Here is a 17,081-nt window from a genome sequence, read left to right as displayed (position 1 = left end):
TCTGATACAATTCACTTGTGAATCCATTAGGCCCTGGCAATTTTTTCTTAGGGAATTCTTTGATGGCTTATTCAATTTCTTTTTCTGATATGGGAATGTTTAGGTATTCTATTTCTTCTGCTGTTAATCTAGGCAATTTATATTTTTGTAAATATTCATCCATATCACCTAGATTGCTATATTTATTGCCATATAATTGGGCAAAATAGTTTTTAATGATTGCCTTAATTTCCTCTTATTAGAGGTGAGATTTTCCTTTTCAACTTTGATACTGTCAATTTGGTTTTCTTCTTTCCTTTTCTTTATTAGATTGACTAGTACCTTGTGTATTTTATTTGTTTTTTCAAAATACTAGTTTGTAGTCTTATTTATTAATTCAATAGTTCTTTTACTTTCGATTTTGCTAATTTCTCCCTTGATTTTTAGTATTTCTAATTTAGTTTTTATCTGGGGATTTTTAGTTTGTTCACTTTCTAATTTTTTAGGTTGCATGCCCAATTCATTGATCTCTGTCCTCCCTAATTTGTTAATATATGCACTCAAGGAAATAAGTTTTCCCCTGAGTACTACCTTAGCTGCATCCCACAGAGTTTGGTAGGATGCCTCATCATTGTCATTCTCTTCAATTACATTTTTGATTGTTTCTATGATTACTTTTTTAACCTACTTGTTTTAGAGAAACATATTATTTAATTTCAAATTAGTTTTTGATTTGTCTGTCCAGATGCCCTTACTAATTATTATTTTTACTGCATTATGATCTGAGAAGGTTACATATATTATTTCTGCTCTTTATCATTTTTTTGCAATGTTTCTATGCCTTACTACATGGTTAATCTTCGTGAATGTACCATGGTGCAGCTGAAAAGAAAGTGTATTCCTTTAGTCTCTATTTATTTTTCTCGACATATCTATTAAATCTAATTTTTCTAGGATTTCATTCACCTCTCTTATCTCTTTCTTATTTATTTTTTGGTTTAATTTATGTAGATCTGAAAGAGGAATATTTAGATCTCCCAGTAGTATGGTTTTACTATGTATTTCCTTCTTGAGCTCTTCCAGTTTCTCCTTTATGGATTTGGATGCTATAATGTCTGTTGCATACATTTTGAGTACTGTTATTTCCTCATTGTCTATACTGCCTTTTATCAGGATGTAATTACCTTTCCTTTCTTTTTTAATCATATCTATTTTTACTTTGCCTTTTTCAAAAATCCTGATTGCCACTCCTGCCTTCTTTTTCTCATTTGAAGCCCAAAAGATTTTGCTCCAGCCCTTTACATTAAATCTGTGTATGTCTACCTGCCTCATATGTGTTTCTTGTAGACAACATATGGTAGGATTTTGGTCTCTCACCCACTTTGCTATTTGCTTCCCTTTTATGGGTGAGTTCATCCCAGAGATATAATTATCAGTTGTGTATTGCCCAGTTGTACCCCTTCTTCTTAGGCTGTTTCCTTTTAAACCAGTGATTTGTTTTAAATCAGTAACCCTTGTCCCCTCCCTTGATTTACTTCCCTTTCCACTACCTCCCTTATTGTTCCCCTCTTTTTATTTTTAAGGCCTAATGAGTTCACTCCCCTTTCTCCTCCCCTCCCTTTTTTGACCTCCCCACTCCCCTGCTCCCCTTGGTTTATCCCTTCTGACTTTCTCAGTTAGATTAGATAGAATTATATATCCCAATGAATATAGCTACTCTTCCCTCTCAGGGTTAATTACACTGAGTGTAAGGTTTAAATATTACCTCTTAATATTCTCTTCCTCTCTTTCTTATAATAGTATTCATACCCTCCCCTTCCCTTGCCCCCTTTTGTATGTAATAGAATATCCTATTTTTCTTATTCATTCAAGTTTCTCTTGGTGCCATCTACTATTCTTCCCCCTCTTTATCACCCACCTCCATATCATCTTAGACCACTTACCATTTCAACCTCTCCCTGTGAATAATTCATATAATTACTATAATAGTGGATACTATAATAGTGAATAGAGTTCATTACAGAGAATTACAGATAAGATTTCTCCATAGAGGAATACAAATAATTAGATCTTATTGAAGTCCTTAAAGAGGCAAATTTAATAATAAGAGCTTTCTTTTTTCCCCTCTGTTTCTTATTTACCTTTTCATGTTTCTCTTGGATTTTGTGTTTGGATATCAACTTTCCACTTAGTCCTGGTCTTTTCTCTGCAAATACTTGGAAATCTTCTATTTTGTTGAATGCCCATATTTTCCCCTGGAAGTATATAGTCAGTTTGATGTGTAGGTGATCCTTGGTTGTAGACCCAGTTCTCTTGCCTTTCTGAATATCATATTCTAAGCCTTGAAGTCTTGTAGTGTGGAGGTTGCCATATCCTGTGTGTTCCTGATTGGTGCTCCTTGATATCTGAATTGTCTCTTTCTGGCTTCTTGTAAAAATTTTTCTTTTATTTGGAAGCTCTTGAATTTGGTGATTATATTCCTGGGGGTTTTCTTTTGACAGTTTAGTGTAGATGGTGATCTATGCATCCTTTCAATGTCTATTTTGCCCTCTTGTTGGAGAACATCAGTGCAGTTTTGTTGGATAATTTCTTGTAGTATGGAGTCCAAATTTCTATTGATTTCTGCTTTTTCAGGGAGATCAATGATTCTCAAATTGTCTCTTCTTGGCCTGTTTTCTTGATCTGTCAATTTCTCATTGAGATATTTCATGTTTCCTTCTATTTTATCAGTCTTTTGACTTTGCATTATTTGTTCTTGCTGCCTTGAGAGATCATTGACTTCTGCTTGCCCAATTCTTGTCTTTAGAGCCTGTTTTTCTGCTATAATCTTTTGATTTTCCTTTTTGATTTGGTCTATCCTGTTTTCCAGCTATTTGATTCTGGTCCCCAATTTGCTTATCAATTCTTTTAATTTAGGGGCATCATTTTCGATTTGCCCAATTCTAGCCTTTAGAGACTGGTTTTCGGCTGTAATCTTTTGGTTTTCCTTTTCAATCTGGTCTGTTTGTTTTTTCAGGGCTTCTAGCTGGTCATTTCTGGTCTTCAATTTGCTTATCAATTTATTTTATTTCTGAGCCTTACTTTCTGATTGTGAAAATCTGCCTTTTAAACTGTTATTTTCTTGCCAGATCCTTTTCATCATTCTCATAATCTCAGATTTGAACTCTTCAAGAGCTGGTGACCAGTTTTCATTTGGGGGGGAAAGATTTGGATATGGTTACTTGTTTGTTCTCCTCTGATGTTTGTTCTGTTGTCTGGATTTTTTCTGTATAAAAGTTGTTGAGTGTTAAAGATTTCTTCTTGATCTTTCTCTTCTGGGGTTCTTGTGTCTGGCTTGCCATTGTTAGCCCAGCACCCTCTCACCTTTATCCTCATGCCCAGGATCTGTTTGTGGTCTTTAGGCTTCTAAGGTCTCAGGTCTAGTTGTTCTCAAGGTCAAGCCTCCTGGTGGTCCCTTTGCTTGTTCCTCTGCCCGAAGCTCCTTTAACAGTCTCAGGGAGCTGCTTCAAAAGTCATGCACCCCTCTGCACTGGGTCCCTACCCAACGTCTGTTCCTGAGCTCAAATTCCGCATCTGTACCTGTCTCCTCGCCTGCACTCAAGGTCTGTGTTCAAAGTCCTCATGTTCTTTAGCCTTGTGGGGTCTTAAGTCTTGCTTCTCTCTGGAGCAGGCCCTTCTGATTCCAGGTAGCTATCAAGGACTTAATGGAGGCCCCAAACTTGCTTTAACTCTTGTGAGCTGGCTTTGGCACTGTAGTTGTGTGGGATGGGGGAGAGGGTTTCTTAGCTCACATTTTAGTGAGAGCTATTTCACCCCCTTATATGATGGCAATGCTCTGATCCTATGTACCTTCAATGCTGCGCCCTGTTGTGAGGTCCCTTTGTTCATCTGGATTTGTTTTTAGGTCCTCTTGAGGAGTTCAATATGTGTGGGTTCAGAGAGGTTAAGCAGCTGCTTTTTACTCTGCTACTATCTTAACCCGGAAACTGTGTATAGAGCTTCTTGAGTAGTTTTTGCCTGAGTCACAGAACAGTGCTGCCCCTCTCAGCTTTATCCTCATGCCTAAGGTCTGTGCTCTTTAGGCTCCTGGGGTCTCAAGTCTAGCTGTTCTCAGGGTCAAGTAAAGGCAATAATATGATGGAGGGCAATACACAGTTAGTAATCATAATTCTAAATATGAATGGAATGAACTCACCCATAAAACAGAAAGAAATAGCAGATTGGAATAAAAAACAGAATCTTACTTATGTTGTTTACAAGAAACACATTTGAGGCAGAAACACATATGACATACACAGATTAAAGAAAAAAGGCTGGAGCAGAATTTATTATACATCATCTAAATTATAAAATGCAGTAGTAGCAATCATGATACCGGATAAAGCTAAAGTAGAACCTCACCTAACTAAAAGAGATAAAGAAGAAAATTATATTTTGCTAAAATATACCATAAACAATGAAATAATATCATTACTAAATATTTATGCACCAAATGTTATAGCATCAAGATTTCTAAAACAGAAATTAAAGGAATTTAAAGAGGAAATAGGTAGTAAGATCATATTAGTGGGGGATATCAACTTTCTCCTTTCAGAACTAGATAAAATAAACCAAAAAATAAATAAGAAAGAAGTAAGGGAAGTGAATGAAATGTGAGAAAAATTAGAGTTAATAGATATCTGGAGAAAATTGAATAGGAATAAAAAGGAATGTACAAATAAAACCAACAGACAAAATTAGGAGAAAATAAATAAGTTGGGAATTTGTTTAGGGAAAATTTCTCGGATAGAAGTCTTATATCTAAAATATATAGAAAACTTTTTCAAATATATAAGAATATGTCGTTCCTCAATTGGTAAATAGTCAAAAGGTATGAACTGATTGTTTTTGGATGACGAAATTGAAGCTATTCATAACTATATTAAAATGCTTTAAATGATGATATATTTTTTAACATTTAACTTATGTCTTAGAAACAATACTGTGCACTTCTGAGCTAAGGTGGCTACAATGTAGAAGGAAATTCATGACTTTCCCTACTACCAATCACAACATAGTATATCAAAAAGACAAAAATCAAAATAAATGAGGAAAAGGGCTCTACTATAGAGTGGAGCCCTGAAGTTAGTCAGATTTTGGCTATTTCCATGCCATAAGGCAGTAAAATTACACCTATCATAGTATGAACTGTTCACTCCACCCCCACATATCACCTACCAAACCAGAGTCAGAGAGAAGTACAGGGCAATCTCTAAATTCTTGGCAGCTCACTGAGAGCACAAGTTTTGCCCATGAGGACAGTGCAAAGTCTTGGCTGCAATACTTAGGACCCTCTGAGCATAGGAGAGGTGATAGCACAGAGACAAGCTATCCACAGCAAACGCTATGGAGACTCAAAAAATAGCCTCAGGGCAAAAACTGGTCTGCAAGTTCTGCCTGCCCTCCTCACTCAGATTCCTGGCTGAGAAGGAAGATAAAACTAAAACAGCAGTGACACCAACACCCAAAAACTAAAATCCACAAGTACCAAAAAAAGTAAGATACAACCAAGAAAGCCTCTGACATTGGATAACTTCTATGAAGAAAAGGAATAGAGTACAGAGGTGACAGCAAAGAGTGACAAACAAGTAAACACATCCAAACTTTCCAAAGAAAATGGAAATTGGTCACAAGTTCTGGAGGAATTCAAAATGGAGTTCAAGAACCAAATAAGAAATATAGAAGAAACTTGGGAAGAAAGGTGGGAAATAGAAATGCTAGTAATTAAAAATGAAAATAACAGTTTAAAAATAGTATCTCCCACTTATAAAAAGAAACACAGAAATCACATGAAGTAATAAGCAAATTGGAGACCAGAACTGATCTGCTGGAAGTCATGAAAGGAGGTTAGACCAAACCAAAAAGGAAAATCAAAAGATTTTTTTTGAAATCTTTTTTTTGAAAACTGGCTGAAAACCATTTTAAGGACTAGAACTGGGCAAGTTGAAGCTAATGATCTCACAAGACAGCAAGAATTAATAAAGCAAAAGCAAAATAATGAAAAAATAGAAGGAAACATGAAATATCTCATTGAAAAAACAACTGACCTGGAAAACAGGTCCAAGAGAGACAATCTGAGAATCATTGGTCTATCTGAAAACCTAGAAAAAAAAAGAAGCCTTGAATTCATATTACAAGAAATTATCCAAGAAAACAATTCTGATATTCTTGAACAATAAGGCAATATAGACATTGAAAGAGTCCATAGATCAACATCTATATTAAATCCTAAAAAGACAACCCTCAGGAGTGTAATTGTGAAATTAAAGAGCTTCCAAGCTAAGGAGAAAATATTGCAAGGAACCAGAAAAAGACAATTCAGATATCAAGGAGACCCAGTTAGGATTACACAGGATCTGGCAGGTTTCATGCTAAAGGACTGCAAGGCTTAGAATATGATAATGCAAGAGAATTGGGTCTATAACTAAAGATCACCTACCCATCAAAATTGACTATATACTTCCAGGGGAAAGTATGGGCATTTAACAAAATAGGGGATTTCTAAGTATTTGTAAAGAAAAGACCAGAACTATATAGAAAATTTGATGTCCAAATACGAAATTCAAGAGAACCATGAAAAGGTAAACAAGAGAGAAAAAAAAATTTTAAGGACTTCAGAAAGGTCAAATTGTTTGTATTTCTATATGGAAAAATGATATTTGTAATTTTCAAAAACTGTGTTCACTATCATAGTAGTTAGAAAAATTATCTAGAGTTAGAGGTTGGGTTACTAAGTGGTTTAAGATTATATTAAAAAAAAGGGGGGAGATAGAAGATGGCACCAAGAGAAACTTGAAGGAAGAAGAAAAATAGTATAAATTATACCACATAAATAGGTGCAGGGGAGGGGAGAGGAATATACTATTATATACATATATATGTATATATACTATAATGTTTATATATAATATATATAATACCATACTATATATATTTATTTATAAGAAGGAGAGAAAGAGAATTCTAATAGGAAATACTTAAACCTTACTCTTAGTGGAATCAATTCTGAGAGGGATGAGCATCTAGATGTTTTGAGGTATAGAATTCTATCTTTCCCTACAGGGAAGATGAGAGGGAAAAACCAAGGTGGGGAGTATCAAAAGGGAGGGAAAGAGAGGAGGAAGGGAATTTAATAGACTCTAAAGAAAAATAAGAGGGGAATAAGAAGGGAGGGGTTGGGAAGGGAAGTAAAATAAGGGTGGGCATTAGGGGAACTGATTAAAAGCAAAGCAGTTGTGTAGAAGGAAATAGTGAAAGAAGAAAGGGCAAGACTAGGAGATGAAATCAAAATGATGGGGAATACAAAGGTGGTAATCATAATTCTGAATGTAAATGGGATGAATTCACCCATTAAATTGAAGCAAATAGCAGAGTGGATCAAAAACGAAAATCCTACCATATGTTGTCTACAAGAAACACACATGAGGTAGGTAGATACACACAGTGTAAAGGTAAGAGAATGGAGCAAAATCTATTGAGCATAAACCAAAAAAAAGAAGTCAGGAGTTGCAATCATGATATCTGACAAAGCCAAAGTAAAAATAGATCTGATCAAAAGAGATAGGAAAGATAATTACATCCTGATAAAAGGCAGTATAGACAATGAGGAAATAGCAGTATTCAACATGTATGCATCAAATGGTATGGCATCCAAATTTCTTTTAATTTAAATATTTTATTTTTTTAGAAAAATTTTCCATGGTTACATGATTCTTGTTTTTACTTTCCCCTTCACCATCACCCCCATATCCAATGCACATTTCCACTGGTTTTAACATGTGTGATCAATCAAGACTTATTTACATATTATTGATAGTTGCATTGGTGTGGTCATTTCAGGTCTACATCCCCAAACATGTCTGCTTCAACTCATTTGTTCAAGTGGTTGTTTTTCTTCTGTGTTTCCACTTCTGTAGTTAGTTCTCCCTTTGAATGTGGGTAGTGTTCTTTACCAACCAAATTTTTAAAGGAGAAACTATTCAAGCTGAAGGAGGAAATAGATAGTAAAACTATATAGTAGTAGGAGACCTGAAACTTCCTTTAGCAGATCTAGATAAATCAAACCAAAAAAATAAATAAGAAAGAGGTAAGAGATGTGAATGAAATCTTAGAAAAATTAGAATTAATAGACATTTTGAGAAAAATAAATGAGGACAATAAGGAATACACCTTCTTTTCAGCAGCACATGGTACATTCACAAAGATTGATCATGTACTAGGACATAAAAATTGCGAACAAAAGCAAAAAAACAGAAATAATAAATGCAAACTTTTCAGTTCATAATGTAAAACAAATAATAATTAGTAAGGGTAGATGGACAGGCAATTCAAAAATTAATTGGAAATTAAAAATTGTGATTCTACAAAACTGTTTGGTTAAAGAACAAATTGTAGAAATAATTAATAATTTCATTGAAAAAAATGACAATGAGGATATATGTCATCAAAATCTATGTGATGCAGTCAAAGCAGTATTCAGGGGAAAATTTATATTCCTGAGTGCATATATCAACAAATCAGAGAGAGAAGAGGCCAATGAATTGGGCATGCAAATTAAAAAAAAACGAGAAAGAGAACAAATTTTAAAAATTCCCAGAAAAAAAGTAAATTTGATATCCTAAAAATCAAAGGAGAAAGAAATAAAATTAAAAGTAAAAGAACTATTAAATTAATAAATAAGAGTAGAAGCTGTTACTTTGAAAAAAACAACAAATAAAATATATAAAATGCTGATTAAACTAATAAAAAAAGAAAGAAATCAAATTAACAGTATCACAGATGAAAAGGGTGACTTCACCTCCAGTGAATCGGAAATTAAGGTAGTTATTAAGAAGTGTTTTGTCCAATTAAAGGGCAATAAATATAGCAATCTATGAGATATGGATGAATATTTGCAAAAATATAAATTACCTAGATTAACAGAAAAGGAAATAGAATACTTAAATAATCCCATGTCAGAAAAATAAATTGAACAAGCCATCAAAGGACTCCCTAAGAAAAAATCCCCAGGGCCAGATGGATTCACAAGTGAATTCTATCAAACATTTAAAGAACTAACAATACCAATACTATACAAACTGTTTGACAAAATAAGCAAAGAGGGAGTTTTACCAAATTCCTTTCATGACACAAATATGGTACTGATTCCAAAGCCAGGCAGTTCAAAAACAGAGAAAGAAAGCTGTAGACCAATCTCCTTACTAAACATAGATGCAAAAATCTTAAATAGAATACTAGCAAAAAGACTCCAGCAAGTGATCATTAGGATTAATCACATTAATCAGCTAGGATTTATACCAGGAATGCAAGGATGGTTTAATATTAGGAAAACCATCCACATAATTGACCATATCAACAAACAAACAAACAATAATCACATGATTATCTCAAAAGATGCAGAAAAAGCCTTTGACAAAATACAACAACTGTTCCTATTGAAAATACTAGAAACTATATAGGAATAGAAGTACCTTTTCTAAAAATAATAAACGGTATATATTTAAAGCCATCAGCAAGCAAGCATCATGTACAATAAGGATAAGTTAGAAGATCCCAATTAAATCAGGAGTGAAACAAGGATGCCCATTATCACCTCTATTATTTAACATTGTACTAGAAACACTAGCAGTAGCAATTACAGAAGAAAAAGAAATTGAAGGTATTAAAATAGGCATTGAGGACTCGAGGCTATCACTCTTTGTAGATGATATGATCGTCTACTTAAAAAATCCTAGAGCTAGTAGAAATAATCAATAACTTTAGCAAAATTGCAGGATACAAAATAAACCCACATAAATCATCAGCAATTCTGTATATTTACAACACATCACAACAGCAAGTGTTAGAGAGAGAAATTCCATTTAAAATCACCCTAAACTTGTGATGGGCAAACTATGGCCAGATGTGGTCCCCTGAAATGTTCTATCCAGTTGCGGTACATTATTCCTAATCTGATGAATACAATGAGTAGAATACAATACAATGAAACTTTGAAAGAGTTGCCTTAGAAACAGACTGACAGATGAGCATTTCCTTTCCTTTGGCCCCCTCTTTGAAAAATTTGCCCATCACTGCCTTTGACAATATAAAATACTTAGGAATCTGTCTTCCTGAAGATCCTTTCCTTCCCTTGACATTGACCATCCCAAGAAGGACACTTGCCACTAGTTAATGTAGGAAAGAGACTTTAATGAGATAAGAAGAAGATAGTTAAGTTGGGATGGAGCCACCTTGGCTCATTTGAAGAAAACAAGAAAACGCAAATAGGGTTTCCTCTTCCCTCAAACCTATCCACCCCTGGATTCCTCTATCCTCTCCCTTCTCCAGCTACCTTGTTCATCTACAAAATAAACATATTTGCTGTCAAATCAAGGAGATGTCATTTCATGAGGCAAAAGGGGAAAAGGGTTTTGAACTGCTGCTTTTCTCAGACTCCATTTTGAGTGAGACCCCCTGTGGTGCTGACAGTGGCCATGGGGGAGGTTTCTGTAGGGAGAGGGTCTCGTATTATCAACCAGCATTACCACCCACCTCTCCAAATAGGAAAGCCTTCCCTTCAGCATCCAGGCCTGGCTCCCATTCTCTGGACATCCACCATTTCAGAGAAACCTCCTCTGTTGTCATTAGTAAAAGTAGAGTATTGAGAGGGGAGTTGACAGACATTCACACCAGGTCTGTCACTCTCTCCCACATCAAACCCTCTTAAATATACTTATTTTTACACAACTAGCAGCAATGCAATGATCCAGGACAATTCTTAGGGACTTATGAGAAAGAACACTATCCACATGCATAGAAAGAACTGTGGGAGTAGAAACGCAAAAGAAAAACAACTGTCTGATCACATGGGTTGATCGGGATATGATTGGGATATAGACTCTAAAGGATCATTGTAGTGCAAATATTAATAATATGAAAATAGGTCTTGATCAAGGACACATTTAAAACACAGTGGAATTGCTTATTGGCTATGGGAGGGCATGGGAGGAGGGGAGGTAATTAACATGAATCATGTAACCATGGAACAAGATTCCAAATTAATTAAATAAACTTAATTAAAAAAACACAATACATGCTCATCACACACACACAAAAGGATCAATACTTTATATTGATTCCAAGGTAAAAAAAATGGAAAAGGCTGTGGCTATGCAATGGAGGTCAAATGACTTGTCCAGGGTTAAATAGTTGGGAAGTGTCTGAGGCCAGATTTTAACTCAAGAAATACTCCCCACCATTACTCCAGCCTCGTTTCAATCTACTGAGTCACCTAGGTGTCCCCAAAACTGTGTGTATTTTTGTATCCAATAGTACCACTATTAAGTTTATTTTTTCAGATGGTCAAAGAAAAAGGAAAAGAAACTATGTTTTAAAATATTTAGAACAGCTCTTTTTGTGGTAGCAAAGAACAGGACACTGAGGGGATACTCATTATTTGAGGAATGACTGAACAAGTTGTGGCAAATAATTGTAATGGAACACTACTGTGCTACAAGAAATGACAAACTAGATGCCCCAAAAAACTGGTAATTCTTATCTGAATTGATGCAAAGTGAAGGAAGCATAACCAACAGAACATCATATACAGTAAGAATAATAATCTGTGATGATCAATGTGAATGCCTTTACTATTATCAGTAAGGCAAGTATCTAGGACAACTCCAAGGGGCTCATGTTAAAAGGGTATCTATACCATAGAGGTTGCAATTTCTTTAGCAGATGTAGTTTTTACAGGGTGGGGTTGCTAGCCCCACGCCTAACCCTCCTCCTTTTTCATTGGGGCTAGGGACTGTCCTTGGCCCAGGAGTGGTAAGGGTGGGCAATAGGGGTCAAGTGACTTGCCCAAGGTCACACAGCTGGAAGTGTCCGAGGCCGGACTTGAACCTAGGACCTCCAGTCTCTAGGCCTGGCTCTCAATCCACTGAGCCACCCAGCTGCCCTTGTTTGTCTTGGATTAGTGTATTTATTTTACTTTATTACATGTTTACAACAACAAAAAAGAATAACATAGACAAAAATTACCAGATATGATGAGAACAAAAGTTATTGTGATATTAGGCTAAATTAAGAGAGACATAGTGTACAGAACAAGGAAGATGACAATTCTACTGTATTTTGGCATAGTCTCATGAATGGGAATGATATTGACAGAGTATAATGTCCTCAATGAAATACTATCAAAATGATGAAGGGTCTGAAAATCATGCCATGAGAAGTTTGGTGAAAGAAACTAAAGGTTATTTAACTTTCAGTAGAGAAACTTTGGGTGGGAGTTTGGGGGAGGAAGGGAATAAAACAGTTATTATATGCAGATAGTTAAAGTGTTCTATTTAGAAAAATCACCTCAGGTGTAAGTTATGGGGAGACATATTTTGGTTGAATATAAATCCAATAAACATTCATCATAATGGAGATACAAAGATAATTCCTACGCCTAAAGAATTTCAATGTCATGGGAGAAGATAATGGATTAAAAAGAAGTTGATAAAAAGTAGGAATGGGGGAGCTACGAGTGCTACTTGAGGTTTGTGGAATGTAAACAAAGCAGAAATGATGATGAAAAATGAAATGTAACTGGAAAACTTCTGAGCCCTCTATAAATATGGAAGTCTTTGGAAAGAGTATATGGCTTTATCCTCTAGCCTTTTAATTAGAGGGGAGAGGCAACTGAGGGAATTGAGAAGGTATAAGAAAATTGAGTCAATCTGCATGGTGATGAGATTTCAGATTATCAGCTCAACCTAAAAGGAAAAGGGTTAAAATTTTCAGTAACCGTAAAGTAGAAAGCAATGACTTCAAAGATTATTGATTTCTCCTTACTGGACGTCATCAAGATGGATCTGAATGATTACTTGTAAAAGATTTCATAAAAAGGATTTCTATTAAGGTAAGACTCTATTCCATAGGAATTTATGACTCCTACAAAGTATGGACTATGATTACATATCAGCTGGCATCAATAGAGAGCAGAAGAATCAGTTTGTTATGCTGTATCAGTCTACCATAGAGATTCTCAACCTTTTATTGTTGTCAAGGAACCCTTTGGCAGTCTGGGAAATTCTATGAACCTCTTTAATGTAATGACTTGTTGCTTATATGCATAATGTTAAAGAAATGGCAAATTTGTTAGAAGTCATTGAGTATGCATATAATATATTTTAATTTCTAATTCATAGATTCCCCTGAAATATATCAATAGATCTCTAAGGGACTATTGAGCCTAGGTTAAGAACTCCTAGCCTACCACAACTTGGTTGACATGGCTGTTGTGATATGGTTGTTTCAGTCATGTCCAACTCTTAGTAATCTCATTTGGAATTCTTTTGGCAAAGATACTGAAATGGTTTTCATTTCCTTCTCTAGCACAATTTATAGATGAGTAAAGCGGGGCAAATAGGGTTAAATGACTTGCCTAGGGTCACACAGCTAACAAGTATTTCACATGGTGGCATAATATTTATCTGGTCTATGTTCTTATTTTTTAATTCAATTTTAAATTTTTTACATTGATGAATTTTTTTAAGAATCTTTTCAGACATTTTGTGATCCATGTTCTTTTCCTCCCTCCCACCTCTTCCCTGAGACAGTAGGTAATATTATATGTGTTATATATGTGTTATCATATGACACATATTTCCATGTTCATCATGTGGTGAAAGAAGAACATATCGCTTAGATTAGAAAACAATTCATGAAGGATATAAAGTGAAGAATGATATGCTTCAATCTTGCATTCAGACTCCATAAATTTCTTCTGTACTTGTGAATAGACTTTTTCATCATGAGTCCCTTGGGGTTGTTCTGAATCCTTGCATTGCTGATAGTAGTCAATTCATTAACAATTGATCATTGTACCTTATTGTTGTTACTGTATACTCACCCTTTATTTTTTCAATCATGTATCCATTTTGACTTTGCCTTATTTCTGTTATACTTTTTTCCAATTTTTCTTGCAGTTTTTGTTGAATAGTGAGGTCTTCCAAAAGCCCAGATCTTTGTGTTTGTCAAACACTAGGTTACTATGGCCATTTATTATTATGTGTTGAGTGTCTAATCTTTTCCATTGATCCACTATTTTATCTCTTAGTCAAAACCAGATTGTTTTGATGGTTGCCACTTTATAATACAATTTGAGATGCAGTATAGTTAAGCCATCTTCCTTCATATTTTTTGTTCATTAATTCCCTTGATATTATTGGCCTTTTGTTCTTCCAAATTAGGGTTAGGGTTAGAATGGAAAGGATGAAATAAAAGAGCCTTTGTTACACTGACACCGAGTTCAAGATCTTTTGAGTAGGGGGTCATTTCTCTTACTAATCAAGATAGATGTCATAGTGCAACTCCTTGAAGACTTCCAAGGATAGGAACTTAGCAACTTCTCTTCAACTCTAGGTTGGCTTATTAAATGTTTTCTAGGCCTATATTGATATTGATGTATTTAGAAGAGGAAAAGCAGATGACACATAGTCATAAAAGGATATTGCATCTGCCATGTAATATAGGATAAACCCTCATTTCTCTAAGGTCATCATGTCTTCTTAAAAAGATATTTTCCCTCATTCTTTGCTCACTCCAGCTTTGGACCAAGCTATAAACTTCTTTTCCTGCCCCTAAGCTGGTTCCTTGGATTGGACTATCTTGTTAAGTCTAACTTGACTTAACTTGACTTTTTGTTTAATATCTTTCAGCATGACTTTGAATCCTAGTCACCTTTCCTAGAAAAATTCCTTTCCCTGGTCTCAATTAATTACTCCTAGTCATTAGTGCATGGATTTGATAGTTGACTTTTAATTTTCCTAGAGTATTTTAAATATTTTGTGCAGCAAAAGGAAATCAGTTCTCTAAAATAAATGAGTTCATGTATATTCTTGAGATGATCTAGCAGTTTTTACTCAAAAATACATTTTTTCTCTCCTGAATTCAGTAAATGGATTTAACTTACCTTATTTCAGCAAATTTCTAGGCAGATGCCAGCAGTGATCCTATCAAAGAAAAGAAGAAATAGGTTACAGTGTTCTCTAGCTATGGGAGAAATTAATTTTGTTTTCTGCTCCAGTGCCAAATATATTTTATGAACGTGTGTGTGTGTGTGTGTGTGCCGGTGTGCCATGCATTGGGCAATCATGTTTTATGAAACCCCAAATTTACCTTTGCTTCATGGAAACTTGCCTTCAAGAAACCCTCAAACTGAACAATAAACCATCAAGGATCCAAGAACATACTGGATATGAGTGGCAGATGTAGTTAAATCTTAAATACACTTTTTGTCTTCTTAGTTTCTCTTATTGTATTTAGGGTGCTCCCAGCCTCAGGCTACAACCTCATTCCCAAGTCTCCAGATAACTATTCAATTGTCCTTCATTTCATATAAGATATAAATATATCCCCAAGCTCTTTAGTTTGATGGAAATTCCCATTCTTGGTGTTTTTACCAGAGACAGTATGCCCAGAGTCTCAGAGCTGGGGTGGCTTTGGGTGGTGTGTGTGCATGACTCTGTGTGGTAGCCATAAGAGCATTCTTAAAGACATATCCTTTTGTAAGTGCTATGGTGGTTCTATGTATTTTAGGTTGACATGGGTATTTAAGGTGTGTGTTTATCTGCTTAACATTTCTCTTTGTGCATGCAAAGCATAGCCATATGAATATACAGATTATTTTCAATTTCATGTTTGTATACATTTGTTTCTAGAAGCATTCCTTCCTATGAATTATAATTCTAATGCACTGATAAACTTTAGCCATAAAATCCTAATGAACACTGGAGTTTTCTCTATATATCCTCTTGGAATGGAAGGGCAGGGTCTCCTAGAGAACCTCAAGTCTCTAGAGGAATCCCAGCTCAAAAAGAGGAACATCACTTCCCAACTGTGTGACCCTGGGCAAGTCACTTGACCCCCATTGCCTACCCTTACAACTCTTCCACCTATAAGTCAATACACAGAAGTTAAGGGTTTAAAATTAAATTAAAAAAAAGAAAAATAAGAGGAACACCTTAATCCAGTATCCCAGGAATTCTCATGGCTGAATAAAGCTGACCTGGGTGCAACCAAAGAGACAACTGCATGAACAAAGAATTTTCTGAGAGATACATTTCCATCTGTTGTAGGTCCTTTTCCCTTAGTCTTCTGATAAGGGTTTTAGCATAGATGTGTACGTTCTTTTTCATCTCAAATATCACTAGATTCTCTGAGACATGCAACTCACCTTCCTTTTTGATCAAGGCTTAATATGTCATAAACAATGTACACCAGTGCTTCTACCCTGGTCACCAAGGCTCCTCACAGGGAATGTCACCTAATCCTCTTTGGTTGTCTCTCTCCCCATCTTCCTTTCCCAGTCATGTGGGCTCTATTCCTTTAAGGTATACAAATCCTGGACCTCTTCTCCTCAAGGAGGCTGACTTCACCTGCACCTATCTTCTGGCCATTCACTCAATAAAATCATCTATTTTAAAAGATTTGTCAGAGCCTAGTAATTCTTTAAGAGGGCACCCTTCTAAACCAGATTTCAAGCTCTCCTACAATAATCTCTACTTTTCTCCCTCCCTCCCAACTCTCCTTTTTTCTCTCTCTTTCCTTTCCTTTTTCCTCTCATCTCTCATCATATATATGTGTATATGTAACACACCCATATAATCTTTACTAGTTTTGAAATCCTATGCATATACAATATATAATGTTATATTATATTATTTGATATAATAATATAATGTATATAAATATATAATATATAATCAAAATTATATATATATATACACCTACACATGTTTTACATATATATATTATATATATATATTCTCTCTCAAACATACATGTATTACCTTCTTACATACTACTCCAAGGTGATCCTGGGTTTTAAAGGCTAAACCATCAAAGTATAAGCTATATATGTTGATTCTTACCAATCTAGAAAGGTTTTGGACAGTTTCTGAGTCAGCAGTTTCTTGTAGATTACACAAAGCTAAGAGAAGCTTGTCATCAAAGGCTCACAATTTATTCCCTTATGTTATGTAATGTTACATTACATTATATTATATTATATTAATTATATTATATTAATTATA

The 17,081-nt window shown here is 35.0% G+C and overlaps 1 pseudogene; it reads left to right on the top strand.

The window, feature by feature from the left end:
• Positions 1-3,493: 3,493 nt before the first annotated feature.
• Positions 3,494-17,081, top strand: part of LOC123233783 — a 20,269-nt pseudogene continuing 6,681 nt past the window's right edge.

The sequence above is a fragment of the Gracilinanus agilis genome, chromosome 2 (assembly GCF_016433145.1).
Source record: "Gracilinanus agilis isolate LMUSP501 chromosome 2, AgileGrace, whole genome shotgun sequence".
Classification (NCBI taxonomy): Eukaryota; Metazoa; Chordata; class Mammalia; order Didelphimorphia; family Didelphidae; genus Gracilinanus; species Gracilinanus agilis.
Note: the sequence above shows the minus strand (reverse complement) of the source record. Positions and strands in the feature narration are given on the sequence as shown.